Raw genomic sequence first — 16,314 nt, 5'->3', positions numbered from 1 at the left:
TTAAATAAAACAAAAAACCCACTAAAAATGTAATGCCAGGGCAATTATATACTTTGAGATGACCCCTTTTTATTTTCAATTGGGACTGTCTTTCAGGATTTCACAGCCTAAAAGAATGTTGTTGGAATAAATATTTTCCTGACAGAATGGTGAGCAGTCAAGATCATGGGAACTGGAGGCCAATAGAAGGGACTGGTTATTAAGAAAATATAATTAATATGCTAATTGACTACTAATTATAACTTTTAAAAGCTATCAGTAATCTGCTTTAAATTTTAAGTATGAAGGAATGCTTAAAAGTGTTAGTAATAAAACTTTTGATATGTAGATTACAAGAAATGGGTTTTGAAAATTAGTATACTCTGTTTTGTGGATGAGATGTTAAAGTGTGTGATCTTTCCTGGCCCATGTTTATTAAAAGTAACCGACTTGGATTCAAGCAAGAGACAGCCTTTTTTCAGAAAGAGCATAGAATTGAGAAGCAGAGTTTAATTTGGATGCTGCAATGGACCAATCATTAAACATTTCTGGGCCTCAGTTTTCTAATCCCAACACTGAACTTGTTAAGAGCTGAGGAGATTGAATCCTAAGTAGTATGATTCAGATGTTTAAAAGAGATTGTTCCTTCTTTTCTAGTACTGATCTCATTTTGTTTTGGCATGTTTCTCTTCCCTTTCAAAAGGGGATTTAGTACATTAGCTGTGTCTGGTTTAAAACTCTCCAGTTAACTTGGTCACTTTTGAATGGCCTTTGTTGGACTCCAATCAGTTTGAGTTTCACCCCAGGACCATCAAAATCCTTTGGGATCTATATGTCAACCTGGTATCAGGGCAGAGCTGGTGAGTCCTGGAATATCTTTTGGTCCTGAGTCATCCAGGCCCATGAAATACACACAAAAAACCACACACTGAATGATTCTATATCCATGAGAGATCCAAAATAACTAAGTCCAGAGAAATAAAGTAAGTTAGTGATTGCCAGACATTTGTTGAGGGAGAGTGGCAATTAATGGGTTCAGGATTTCTCCTTCAGACATGAAACTCTTCTAAAATCAGTTAATTGTAACAATTGAGCAACTTAATGAATCTAATATAAACCACTGAGCTGTATACTTTACATGAATGATTTTGGTATATGAATTATGCCTCAATTTTTAAAACGAAGCAATGGTCAGAATTATAATGGCAATATTTTACTATAATATTAGTTCTTTTGTGCATATTTTAAAATTAGGATTTTAAAATTAGAATTTACTTTTACAAAAAAGATCTGTTGGAAATATCAATGTGGGCTTATTTCTGAGATCTTTCTTTTCTTTCACTCATCTGTGTGTCTATTTTCATTGTATTGATACTGTAGCAATTGAGTAGCTGAAATATCAGCTCCTAATTCTTCTCTCTTCCTGATCAATGAGTTAAAATGTTCTAGAATTTGTGCTTTTCCATGTACAGTTTATAGTAAGCTTTCCTGGCCTACAGAGACCTTTTTGAGCTTTTCATAGGCATTTCGACTAATTGATTAGTGATTGCAGGAATAATTGATATCTTTGCTACATTGTCTTTCCATCTGTGGCCATGGTTTGACTATCCATTCAGTTAGCTAGTGTTTGATTTCTTTAATTAATAGTTTGTTTTTTTGTCTATATTTTCTAACTTTCAGCATACAGATTCTATGCATGTTTCCCATTTATATATAATTTTCCTTGACATGATTGTAAGTAATATTAATTTCTTAGTTTACACATGCTCATTCTTAGTAAATGCAATTAATTGTACAATTATGTATCTTGCAACCTTACGTGCTTAATGTTGGTTAATTCCATGAGCCTTTTATGGAGAAATTCATATCATCTGTAAACTGGGAGAATTTTATCTGATCCTTTCCAATCTAATTTATTTTGTTTGCTCTGCAGCAGTGAATAGAACGTTAAGCTCCATGTTGAATGTGATTAATGAGAATAGACATTAATTAATGTCTTAGTGATTAGTGAGAATAGACATCCTTGCCTTGTTTCCAGAGTAGAAAGAAAGGATTTAGTCTTTTACCATTGAGCAGAGTGTTAAACATGCACCACTGCACCACTTTCCATCTATATCTTTAACAGTGCCATGTTAGGCCCAGATCATGACGAACATCAGGAATTTCTTAGGAGCTTGACATTTTGTCTGAGCAAGGATATAGGAAGTGAGACGCAAAGATTTTCCTCAAGTGACTTCAAATCTATCTGTTTGATTTTGACACTATATCCCTGCCTTTGTCTCTAACCTATCAATTATTGTCCTCTTCTTTGTTCTACTCTTAAGGGACAAGACATGCTTCCTGAAGTTTGTAGTCATAGTCTATAATGGACTTCTTTTATGACATGCCTCTGAAGTGACTCTAGAGCAGCAGTCTCAAAGTGGGGTTGTCTAAGACACTTATGGAGGGTCCCAAAAGTATACCATTTGAAGAAATGCCAACACATTGTTGTCTTTCTTAAAAAATATATTGACATGCACTAATGTTGTGAGAACAATAGTAGGTAAAATTGTTGGCAACTTTAACAACATTCAAGTCAGTGATAATTAAATAGTGCTAGTAGTCATTTTGTTCTGAAGAGCATACATCACACAGCAAAAGGGAAAGAAACAAGTCAATTTGATAGAATACCCTACACAAAGCAGTACAAATTAAATCTGAACCCTTGAGTACATAAATCTATTAAATCTGGACTCTTGAGTACATATCTTTTTAATATTTTATGTAACAAAACAGGAAGTGTGCATAAAGTACTTCTGCTACACCCTGAACCACAATGGCTATCGCAAGGAACAGATGCAAGTTTTGAGCATCCTGGATTTGCCCCACTTTTCATGAAACACCACTGTTATTTGAAAATTGACCAATAAATTATGGTTATTCAGATTTAGATATTTGGGAGAAAAAATTTTTAAGAATTATTCAAGAAAAAGTTTTTAAAAATCCAAAGCATTTGTTATCAATGTTGAAACCTGAGCTTTCAAGTGAAAATGTGAATTTCAAAAATGTATTTCTACCACTGTGAACTTATTTTCAAGTACTAATGTGATTGTTTTTGTTACTAAGTAATGAAAAGTGTCAACATTTGGAAGACCAGCATAACTTAGTGATCCAATATGTTCCAAATGATCACTGTGTGATGCTATAAGATAAGGGTGCCTGGAGGTTCTGCTTAAAGTACAAAGAACAGCAATTAACTTTTATACTGCAGAGCATGGTATACTGTATAGATTCAAACTCCATATCACAGCTAAACTTTAAGCTTTAAGGAACCATCACTTGTACAGGTTTGTTGTGTGGTCTAATGATTCAAAGCTATCTGAAATGGCCTACTGTATCTTTTCTTTTGAACTATATAATTGTAAGCTATAACTATATAATTGTAAGCTATAAGGCGATATGTTAAAAACTTGGTTGTCAGCTGGTGTTACTGGCAGGTGATGGAAACCTTTTGAAGATGGGGTCTAGTGGAAGATGTTAGATTCCTTCTCTTTTGTCACTGCCATGAGATGAACAGGTTGCTATGCCACATGGTCTCATTGTGATGGGCCACCAGAGGTCCAAAGCAATGGCGTCAGTTCATCAAAGACTGAAACCTCCAATACTGAGAAGCAATATAAACCCTTCTTCTTTATGAGATGATTCTTTCAGGGATTTGTTACAGTAATTGAAAGCTGACTAACAATAGGACAAGTGATTTTTTTCACATATTTCAACCAAAACAAAAAATTGAAATAGGTTGGATGCAGGCATGTATATTAAAATTCAATTTTCTTTTAATAAACTAGACACTAAAGAAATTCACAAAAAATGAAAAACAATTCACTTTTCATATGTGGTTTGGAGCAATATAATTATTTGATTAAATATGCTACTTATAGCAACATAATGGATATAGTAATAGGTTTAGCATTATCATTAAAAATAAATTAACAAATATTCTTAAAATCCCTGAAATTTAATTTATAAACATGGTAATTATTTATAGAAATATCTAATAAAAACAAGCCAAAGTTCTTTGTATACTGATAAGTTTTAATATTGCAAAAGGACTTTGAGATCCAAAAATCTGAGAAACTATTAATCATTTATGCAACTTTTCTCACTTATATTTAAAAGGAAACTTGTATATTTATCAAGTTATTTTCTCCCTGCTCCAAGCTTAGCTTTTAAGATCATTGTCTCATCTCAGTTCAACAAATCTTTGTGTGCTTCTTAAATCTGAACAAGGTAGTCTTTGTTTCAGGCACTCTCTCCCTTTTTCTGAGGCAATAAATGTCTCTAATTCAATCAGTGGAGAACCAGGGCAAAATTACTTGTAAAAAGTAATTTTAAAAATCTATGAGATTTCCATATGAAAAATGTTATCTTAAGTATTTGAATATTAAATACAATTTTTATCTTTGGTAACTGATAGAATACCTTGCAGTGAATAGCCTTTCAATTCTTGTAGTTCTATCCTGCAAACAAGGTACAGATCTAAATACAACCAAGAAACATTGTACTTTATAAAATACCATTTTATATGCTCAAGAATTCTGACAGTCAGCCTCTGTTATACATTGGAAACATCTAGGGACCTTTAACAATGTACCAGTTCTCAGGCTCCCCTCCAAGAATAAATGGTCTAGGGCATCGTCTGCACATCAGTGTTCTTTAAAATTTCCTTGTAGACTCCAATGGACAACTAAGACAGAGAATCATTAATTAAAGTGTCATGTCTTTATACTCACTTATTTGGTTGTGCATTTATTATTTGCTTAGTATTTATACTATATTACAGATACTTATCAAGGTGCAAGAGAAACAGCAATAAACAAATCAATGATCTGCTCTCCTGAGACATCATTCTAGCAGAAGGGAAACAGAAACTGTACACATAGACATGTAAATCTGCGTTATATCATCCTCCATAAAAAGTTTGGAGAAGCATAAAGGGAATGGAGAAATGGTGTGTGGATGGAGGTATTTGTAATTTAGGCTCATTCAGACTTCCATGATGAAGTGTCCTCAAAACACAGAGTGAACTGAAAGTCATCCAGAAAGGACCTAGTTGGCTGCTAGAGGAGGTTACTAGACAAAGATTAAGTCCTGAGTATGGATGTGGGATCATATTTCATGTTTCAAGAGTTAGAAGGACACAACAGTTGAGGTGGTGGCTGAGAAGGAAAGCAGGAGTGAGATACTAAGGGACCATCCAAAAGGGAATAAAGCAATCAAATGCTAGGAAGGGGCACTGCAGGAATCTTTTCTGTTTTCTCTCACAGCAGAACCAGTTAGGACATAAATAGGACTCACGTGTACCTCTGGGGTTAAAAACACAATAGGTATAAACATACCCTCCTAAGATGGATACAAGCAAGGACCAGCCTCCTGTAAACCTGTCTGACCCTAGTAATCAAAGCTGACCAATGAACTGCCTACTCCAGAGCTCAGTCACTGATCATCATTGCAAGTTTGAATCTCTGATTTTCATGGAGAACCTAGATGAAACTTGGGCAGGAACATTTTCTGTAGTAGGTATCCCTCTCCTTTGGTCTGATTTGAGCTGCCCTTGTTCAGAGCTATGACTTCTTTTTGGCTGGAGCAGAAGTTCCACTAAAGCTTTGCCTGTGCCTGTGTTTCCTCTGGGTCTGGTCTTGTTCTACCATTTCTTGGATCTAAGAACCTGGCTGGAGGAAGAGAAAGTGACAAAGCGGCATGAGATAGACCCTGATGAGTTATTTGTGTTCCGTTCTGAATGAGACCGTAAGCCTGGAAGACCTTTAAGCAGAGCCAGAGCATTCTCTGACATAGGCTCTAGAAGATCACATGGAAAGAGAATACAGGGGTCACCAGGTGAGGGGGCAGTCAGGCAGAGGAGTCAGGAGGCTACTTCAGTGGTCCAGGTGAGAGCAATGCAGCTTGGGCCACAGTAGAAGCATTGGTGATGTTAAGAAGTGGCTCCATCCAGGACAGTACCAAGGGGAGCCTGCAAAATCCACTGATGAATTGCACTCAGAAATGGAAGAAAGTGGGAGCCAATATGACTCCAAGGCTTTCGGCCAAGGTAGCATCTACTTCTTGTAACGAATTGGTCAAATTGTTGGGAAAGGTGTGTTCTCCAATATATGTATGACAAACTGAGGCCAAAAAGAGGATGAATGAAGAATGGAAGACCATGTTGCTGTAAATAACAGCTAGAACTGTACAGCATCAACCAGTTCTTTATGTCCGGGTCCAGTGAGCCTCCTGCTTTGTCAAGGTTCAAGGCCCTGATGCTGCATGGGAGCAAACTCCACTTCAGTGATGTCTATAATTTAGCTGTGGAGTGAGGACTGAGAAAAGACGCTAAGTCTTAACTTCGTGTTGAACGTCATGATGAGTAGGAGAGGCCACATGTGTCTTCTGAGATCCCTGGACACGAGAGTGAGAGAGCTGGAGGAACCCAGTAGAAAGCAGTAGAAAGAGGACAGTGATGCTAAAGGGGCGGCCACACCTCACCAGAGAGGCAAGGCACGGATGCACACGCATGCTGTGTGTTTAGATCTCGAAGTATAAAATCCTTTAATTGGATCAGAGGGTTCGTGTGTGTGTGTGTGTGTGTGTGTGTGTGTGTGTGTGTGAGAGGGGGAGTGTTAGGAGCGTAGATGTGAGGAGATCAGGGAGCTGAACATGAGTTTGATCATTTGGAGCTGAATCACAGGAGAGATTAAACACCCATCTAATAGTGAGGCTGTGGACCCCTAACAGAGATAATACAGATTTAAAAAGTAGTAATGTGATTTCAAGGTGATAGTTAAGCTTATTAGGAAAGCAATAATAAAACCTTCATTAAAACAGGTCAAGAATATAGTTCTAATTTAATAACAAGCTGGATTAATCGGCTAGTCCTTAGAAGACGTTTCATAATCACGGGAGCCTTTGAACTTGATGGGGGAGTTAACAGTAATTATTGTCAATAAGAACAGAGATCCCTTTGAAATAATAAGGCATTAAAATAAGGCGTAAAAGCAGTTGAGTGGTTTCCATTTGTACAAAACAGCAAAACAGCTTCAGGCCAAATGTGTCCCGGGCCTGGGCCTGGGAGTGGCTAGAAGCAGAGGGTTGTGTTTGCCCACCAGGGTGACAGAGCTTTGGCATTTGTTTTGTGGGTGTGGCCAAGACCAAACAACTGGAAAAATATCTGAATGGCAAAACTCTCAATAATGCCTAACTGGTTTGGGGAGTTTGGAGGGTGTGTAATCAACATAAAGTGGGGGTATTTGGTTAAGCCTACAACCTGTCATAATGCAAAGAGGGGTACCGTGCAGAGGCTTAGGAAAATGTTCCAGGTATTTCTGTGAGTGTGTGTGTGTGTGTGTGTGTGTGTGTGTGTGTGTATGTGTGAGATGTGTGTGTATTTTTAAGTCAAAATGTGGTCTTCTTAGGGAACCAGTGGCCACACCGACTACAGAAAAGGGAAGTTCCTCAACAGAGTCTCCGTGGTCTTCAAATTATATTAATCTACTTTATATCACTTCTGTTGCATTAGTGGACCAGGGCTTAGAGTTGAGTGCCAAGGTTTAGAGTAGGGAGCGCCCTTAGCAGCTGGCTGTGAGCAGATCTGAAGTGTTCATAGACAAAGACAATGAAGGTCAGCAGGGTGAATGAAGGGTAGGTGTAGGGTGAAAGAGATCTGGCCCTACAATTTCAACACCTGGTTTTTCCAATACACTTGAGTAATATTGCTACTTATTAAATGTGATTATGCAAGGAGGGTCTTGAAATCTTAAAGCAACATTATCAACAGCAACAAAAATATAGTATTATATAACAGATATACATATTAATTTTCAGTAGTTATTTTTAGAACATGGAAAGTTTAATCAGAAATCACATAGGGAAGACATGGTAAATATCAGACAAAACCAAAAGCAAAAAGAAAAATAAAGATTATCATTCAGCTAAATAAACATACAAAATTCATTATTGGGTTACAAACGTATGAAGAGGTTAGTGGATGAGACGAAGTCAGAAGTCAAAATAGGTCACAAGCTTCTGCATCGCAGAAGCACCTTGGTAAAAGGGAAAGAACGGGCAGGAAGTTTGCAAAGGCGAAACACATCCTGCACTGGGTGCTCCTTTCTAAGTCCTTTCTGCCCAGGGTGTTCAGGGAAAATGAACTGAATTGCGGCCCTGATGGAGGAGGAAGCACGAGCAGCAAGGGGAGGTGCGGGCCCACCCTCTCCCCTTGTGGCTGCTATGGAACCTGGACCTAGGAGTCTAGGTACAGAAGAGGATCTGGTTTCAGGTCCACCTCTGGTACTTACTTGTAGGCAGGTTACTAAATCTCCTTTTTCTTTTAGTCACAATCCTGTCCTTTCTAAGACATAAATGATGGCTACCTCAGGCTTGTGTGTTCTGTTTTGTTTTATTTTATTGATGTATAAATGTTCAGGGCCTTTTAGTGAGAGAGTGTGAGTTAATGCTATCGAAAATCAAAGTCTGAGACATGTGGGAGGTCCACATATTATTATTTTTATTGGTAGTGGTTTTGTGGGTAGAGTAGGGCTGGCTGTGTGATCCCAGGACTGGTTTGGCACCAAGTGCTGGAACTCTCCCTTTTCCACACACCCACACCCTGGCAGTGGTTTGGGGGGGGGGGTAGGCTTTGTCCTTTGATATTTATTTTGAAGATCAAGAGGTTGAAGGATGTCCAGTGGAGAAAATCATCTACATCTTCTAAGTTTAATCACAATCTATGGTCATACTTTGTATTTTACAAACTGATAAGGGTGGCTATGATATAAGAAAAGTCTATTTTATTCCTTGCATCCGTAACAGAATAAATGTTGAATTCACTTTAAATTCCATGGGAAGCATTGTACTTTAATGAAGAATGACCTAGAATCCTGGTGTTTTATTTGAACACATGAAGGGGGTTCCTGAAAAGTGATCACTTCTTTGTCCAGGGGACATTGAAGAACATGGTAAAGCTCTAAGGATAAGAGGACAGAATCTGTTTCACTGGTGCTGGTTTGTTATCTTTGGCCTGTTAATCAATGTAATCATCAGTTTACCCTGTTTCATTAAATTGTACACTCACTAGAACTTAACCTGATTCAGGCTGTCATGCAGTCTATACAAGGCCTTAGCTGGTGAACATGGGAATGTGGAATACACAGAATGCTCTTGTGCCATGATTGAAAAACAAATTCCAGCCTCCTACTTCTTGCATTGTCCAAGACAAGGATTCGCACAAAGGCATTGCATGGGCTCAGACTTTTCCTAGAGGCTCCCACAGATTGCCACAGATCTCAAATTTCTATCAGATATCTATTTCTTCTCAGAAAAGTCTAAAGATAGCAATAGTTTTGGTCATAATTCATCTTTCTCTCTACCCGTCTTGTATTCTAAAGAGCCTCTTAGCCACAAGTGATAGTAACATTCAAAGAATTTAAATGATTCTCTTGGCCTGATTTTCATTGAGTGTTTTTAGCATAGCACTTGTGATGATTGATTTTATGTGGCAGTGTAAAGGATGCTTTTGGATGAGATTAACACTTAGAATGGTGAACTTTGAGTAAAGCAAATTATCCTCCAGTCAGTTGAAAGCCTGAATAGACCACCACCACCACCACCACCCACAACAACAGCAACAACAACAGGCAGCCCTGAGTAGGAGGAAATTTCCAGCAGGCTGCCTTGAAGACTTATCTGGATATCAGAGCTTCTGGATCTCTAGTTTGCTAGCCTTCCAATTGCAATGGTCTTATCAAATTTCTGGGATCTCCATCAGTAAGTCTATGCTACAGATTTTGAACATGCCAGTCTCCATAATCATGTGTTGATCCTTATAATGAATATAATAATCATATGAGCCAATTACTCATAATAAGTCATATATTTATATGTTCATATATATTTATCCCATTGATTGTGTGTCTCTGGAGAACCCTGACTTATCCAGGATCTCTGTCTGTAATGTACTTAGAAAGTTCTCTTGAGTTTGTGAAGAATTTCCACCAACTGCATGGAGAGATCAGGAGAGAATACATGCTAAGTAGTAAAATTCTGGAGGGGTGGGGCAACAGTTACCAAGCATCTCCACTGTGAGATGATATTCCTCATGTATAGACGGCCTTCACAGTGCTCTTGTCCTGTGAGCATCAAGCCTCCCTTAACACATCAGGACACTGAAGGATGTGCTGACTCCTGGGTAGCTACAAGTTGTGTTCATCTGACTCTGAGGCCAACCTCACTATATTCACCAGCATGGTTAGTTTGCCTGATGATGCTTTTCACAACTAGTGTGCCTTGACCAAGATTTAATTGTCAGGAATGCCTGCTGGGCTTTTAGCCAGAGAGGTCACCATCCCTTGAGACTTATGATTCTGGTTACCCTGATTGGAAGAACAGTAGAGGACAAGTGCTCAGCCCTGGGCATCAGTCTCTACTGCCTTACCCAGCTCAGTGCTAGCAAATCTGTCTCAGCACACACAGTCTTTACACAATGGCTCCTTCTATAGGTGCCGACTCAAAGAAACCCCTCAAGAAACAAATGATATAATCCAGGGTGAAAACCTTAAAAATAAATTAGTAGATGTAATGAGATCAAGGAAATCTACCATGAGAAGGTCACAGATTCGTGTCAGTTAGGAGACCTTGAAGAGATTCATATTTAGTCTGGTTGTTTTAGTGTCCAGTGCCATGTACCATTGTGCCAAATAGGAACTTTGATGAGAATTATAAAGTAAGGATGGATTTAACTCAATAAATATTTTTCATATGTCTACCACATAACCAGCATCATGTTACGGGCTAAGACACTATACAGAGAAAAGAGAAAGTCAAAATAGTAATTACTACCACAGAATTTCTTATCTATGAGCAAAAAAGGTAAAAAATATTCAAGCTGTATCTACCAATCACTTTATAAGCATCTTTCACAGTTTTCCTTTTAATTCTTATAATAATATTTGGAATTGGCACAGTTACTCCTCAATTTATGGTGAGGTTACTTTCTGACAGACTCATTGTAACTTGATAATAAGGTAGTTCAAAATGTGTTTAATACACCTAATCTAACCATTATAGCCTAGCCTAGGCTTGCCCAAATAGGGTCACAGCACTTACATCAGCCTCAAGTTGGGCAAAATCATCGTAGCATAAGAGTCGACTTTATGTAAAATATTCAGTTTCATATAGTTTATTGACTGATATTCTGAAATTAAAAAATGGAATGCATATATGGGTGTACGTTTGTGCTTCTGCTAAGTTGAAACATCCTAGGTCATTCATCAATCAGGGATGATTGCCTGTAACAGTGGTGGTGCACCTCAGTGAGCTGTTTGTGTTGTTGAAGGCTCTAAAAGGTTCACCATCACTGATCTAGAGGATCATTATATCATTTGCATAAAAAAGAGAGGAACAAGTCTGATGTGAGTGGCAGTACGTGTATATAATCCCAGCATTAGGAGAAACTGAGGCAGGATAATCTGAGGCTTGAGCACAGCCTGAGCAACTTAGTGACTTAACGAGACCCTGTCTCAAAATAGAAAATAAGAATGAAAGGCTAGAAATTCAGTTCAGTGTAAAGGCCAGGTGTTGGTGTTTAATTCCCCAGTACCAACACACACAACTACACAGAGATATAACACACACACTTATACATAAGGAAGGAGGCAAAGGTCAAGATCAAAGTGGCCTATCAGTGGAATTCATTCTTTTTCATAAAGAAAGCAGTAAGTTTAACAGAAACACTTTCTCTTGGACATTTGCTTAAATTACTGGTTAGACTGGATGTTAATGGTGTATGGCAGGGAAGCCATAAACTGAGCCCTCCGAGCTGTCGATATGAAAGAGTGTGAAGATGAACTCTGTGTGGGTGCTGTCACAGGAAGGGGAGAGTCACCTGATAGGCAGTGTCTCAGTCGGATAGGGCTGATGTAACAAAAATACCACCACTGGGTGACTGGTGGCTGAAACAATAGTATTTCACTTCTGACAGTGCTGGAACACGAAAATCTCAGCCCTGGATGCAGCATGGCTAGGCTTTTGTGATGGTTGTCGTCTTGGTTGCAGAAGGTACACTTTCCCATTGCCCATGTGGCCTTTCCTCAGTGCACTTGTGCAGAGAGAACCGGTTTCTCTCCATACAAGGTAACTGATTATACTAGGTTGGGGCCCCACCCCTGTGACTTCACTTAACCACAGTTACTTCCTTAATGGCTCCATCTCCAAAAAGTCATCTGGAAAGTAGGGCTTCAACATTAGAATGTTTCTGGCATACAGACATTCAGTCCATAATAGCAAGGGATGAAAAATGGTCTATGAAAAAAGGAGAGAAGATCTGAACTGGGATTTTGGCTTTGGTCAAGAAATGGAAAATGAAAGTGGGACTCTTGGGTCGTAATGAACACTTGTGAGTGCTTAATATGTACAGGATGCTTTTCTGTGCTTAATTTAATTCTCATAACAACCCAGTATTACTGCTAGTATTTAACAGAAGACTGGGGAAACTAGTAAACGCACCTGAAGTCCACTCTTTTTCATGGTCAGGGCAAGGGCTATATCCCTGTGAGCAACTGGAAGAAGAGGCAAGTGTAAAGAAACCCAGTGGTGTGTTTTTGTTTTTGTTTTTTCATCTTTGGTACTAGGAATCAAATTCAGGTTCTTGTACTTGCCAGGCAGGCAATGAGCCTCTGAGCTACATCACTAGTCCTTTGTTTTTTTCCTTTATTTTGTTTGTGTGTTCATTTGTTTGATGATACTGGGGAGTCAGATTCCTTGGGACTCTGCTACTAAGGTATCTTCCCTTTTTCATTTTTATGTTTTTCTTATTTTAAGACAACATCTTTCAACAAGTTACTCAGGCAAAATGTGAACTTGCTTTCCTTAGTGTTGCCTCAGCTTTCTTTAGTGTTGAAACAAAATGTCTGCACCACACCAATTTAAATAGCCTCCGGTTTCAAATCAAGGAGTCTGATCTTGCATTGAACAGCGATCAAAACCCCAGGACCCTAAGATCTGGAAAAGATTTGAGTAAATGAGTTTCTAGTGGAATGATCTAGCGAAGAAAAGTAAATATAGTTTCTACACGTGAGATCTACAGTAGCTGGATTCCAGAGGCATCCATACATGGAGAAGAGTGAAGCTCCTTCTAAGCTCAAGGAGAAATGGCACAGCCGAATAAGGTTGGAGAAGGAATCTGGGGACCGGAGTGCTTTCAGGAAGCGGCACAAACGGCTCAGTGAGAATATCTGGACTCCAAATGCTGTGTCGACTCTGAAACTCACCATGTCAGAAGTGTCTAACCGAGCAGTCTCAGATGATCCAGCTGTCTTTCTTGGACTTGTCCTCTCTGGCATGAGATACACAGTAGTCTCCTGCATCTCCAGGATGAACCAGAAGCAGGAAGTAGGCCATGCCTGTAAAGTGCTTGGAAGGCAGGCATTGGGCACACGCTGTTTTACTGTTAGGTTGGATGCTGGCTTATACTTATCCTAAAAGTTTCCTGTAGGGATTGATGCACCTTTTTCTTTTTTGTCTTAATGGCTGAATTCTGTGTTACAGTCATCTCAATAAAAGCACAATATAGTGTTTTAAATAGGTAAGGAAACTGTCCCTAGATATAAAGCCTCGATGTCTAAAACCTCTAATCCAGTTTCTTTGGATTTCTCTTTCAATTGCTAATGTGGAAAATCAGAGTTAAGGATGCAAGAGTAGAAGCCACAGCCAGGAATATGTTTTTTTTTATACAGACCAGTATCGCTACCCCCAATTCAGGGATGCTATTAACCCCAGAAAAGTAGAACATAAAGATTGATTGGAGTTTCACTCTCCTGCGAGCATTCCTGGCTCAAGGGGACAGATTCCTATTTTCAGTTGTCCTTGATGTTCAGTTTCTCTTACATTATGAAGACTTTCTTTCTTGTTTCAAAATTTGAGACACAGGAGAAAAACTGGTTGCTACTCATCACAAAAGGACATAAATCCAAGACTTTTACCCACACATGCCAAAATTGTTAGTTTTTCTGAATTTGGTTTAACAATCTGAATATGTATGTGGTAACCTTTGTTTCTGAAATGCATATTAATCCCTGCCTTTTCTTTTAAAAGGTGCCAGAGCAAAAAGAAAAAAAGAGAGAGAAAGCTAAATGAATGGTCCTCTTTATGATGCAGGTGATGGGAGGGATATAAAAACATTTGCAAACCCTTCCCAGATTCCTACATTCCCAGAGGCAACAGTCTATGAAATTTTGGATCAGACAGTCCCACAGAGGCTGCCTAGCCTTGAGAGCGCAAACCACACTTCAGCTGTGGCCTTGTGTTCCTCTATTGTTCTTTTCCTGGCACTATCAATTCATGTTTTATGTGTTGCTGATGTTAGAAAACTTACCGAAAGGCAGAAGTACAGGGTCAACAAGAAAGCCTTAACAGAAACATCACGAAGTAGTGCCCTTGTGAAGTGTGCTTGGCTTCAAGTGAAGATTGAAGGTCATCTGAGAAGATTTGTTCCTAGGTTGAATATCCCAAAATGATACCAATAAATTAACCATCATGTTCTTTGCCACCAAAGACTGATTTTATTTAAGTTGGAATACAAGGCAAGGCGTGGTGTCAGATTTCTGAATGACATAAACCAAGAGGAAAGGTACCCTAGTAGATAACCAAACTGGATTCTGAAATAAACTAACTCTCCCTGATGATGAACTGAAGCCCAGGAGATGAAATCCGAAAGGAAGAACTAGAAGTATTGGAACTGAGTCTCAAAAATCAACCCTAAAGATATGACAGAGAGACTTTATTATATTAAATTTCCTCATGGGGAGGGGTCTTGTTGACTTCAATTTTCCATCCAAATGACATTAATTAAAATCAAAGCTGTTTCTAGGTAATGGGCCTTTTATTTTTACCACTGCATTAGATTGTGTGGATCTTAAAAAAGAGATGTGGACTGAGATAGAGTTTTGGAGTTCGCTGTTTTGTAAGTCATCTTTTAGAGGTGATTGCTGGATAAACAGTAATAAATAAAGTCATCAGGGAGGCTAGAGACAGGAGAAAGTTGAACTCTATGCCTGCTTTCTTTGGGCTATGCATATACATTTGCAGAACTGACTTTAACTTACCTCTCAGTTTTTAGCTATACCAATTTGTATTACACTTTGAGCTATTGATCAATGACTGTATACAGTTTACACATTCTTGAATTTTCATGATCTTGCTTAGACTTGATGTTGTGTTGTTTCATGTAAAATAAATGCATTTTGTAATTTTATAGATCCTCTTACCCCTTCTCCCATCTTTCATCAGTAGCTGTCATATATTCTGTATCATGAGCTATCTGCTTTTCAGACCTCAGAATAAGGTTATAGCCTTTTTACTTTAATGATCCTTTCATTTAAATCCTTTTACTTTAAATGATCCTTAGTTGGTTTTTTTTTTTTTTTTTTTTTTTTTTTTTTTTCTGGTACTGGGGATTGAACTAACAACCTCACGCTTGCCAGGCAGGCATTTATGCTGCTGAGCTAAATCCTCAGCCCGATCCTTAATTTTTTTAATCTGAAAAGATGCTTATCTTAATTCTTGATGGTTATTGTTACCTGATGTAAAACTCCAACTTGCAATATTCTTCATTTGCCATGTAAATTGATCTTGATTTAACTATCAACTGACTTCCTTAAATTTATCATAAGACATTAGTAATTATTTTTATTATTTCCAATTTACATAATATGTCATTTTTCTCTTGGCTGCTTTAAAACTTTTATCTTTGTTTTCTTTAATTATGATGGGTCCTACTCTGGTTTTCTTTGAATTGAGTTGGATTTGCTGTACTTCTTGATTCTATAAATACCCTTTACCAAACTTGAGGAATTATTAGTTTACAAATTTTTTGGCCTTATTTTCCTCCTTCTCCAGTTACAACTTAATGTCTATGAATGCTAGGACTATTTTATTTCCTCATGGGAACATCTGTTTTCTCCCCATTCCTCAGATTTTGTAACTATGTTGATCTACCCTCAATTTTACTGAGGTTTTCTTGTGTCACATCCTGAGTGCTAAGCCTATCCAGTTGATTTTTTGTTGCAAGTATTATATTTTCTGTTGGAGTTTCTTTATTTGGTTGTTGTTTATAGTGTATATTTCTATGCTGAGGTTTATTACTTTTTTACTTATTACACGTTTCCTACATACTTTGATATTGGTAGATATTTACCTTAAAGTCTTTGTAAATTCTAATTTCTAAGTGTTTTCAAGATCAGATTACATTTATCAAGAATTTTGGGTTGTGTTGTACATTTATGTCTAGCAATTTTGCTTTATTTAATG

The sequence above is a fragment of the Cavia porcellus genome, unplaced genomic scaffold (assembly GCF_034190915.1).
Source record: "Cavia porcellus strain 051 isolate PalLab524CR breed Dunkin Hartley unplaced genomic scaffold, mCavPor4.1 scaffold_15, whole genome shotgun sequence".
NCBI classification, from domain to species: Eukaryota; Metazoa; Chordata; class Mammalia; order Rodentia; family Caviidae; genus Cavia; species Cavia porcellus.
This window is presented reverse-complemented; position numbering follows the sequence as displayed.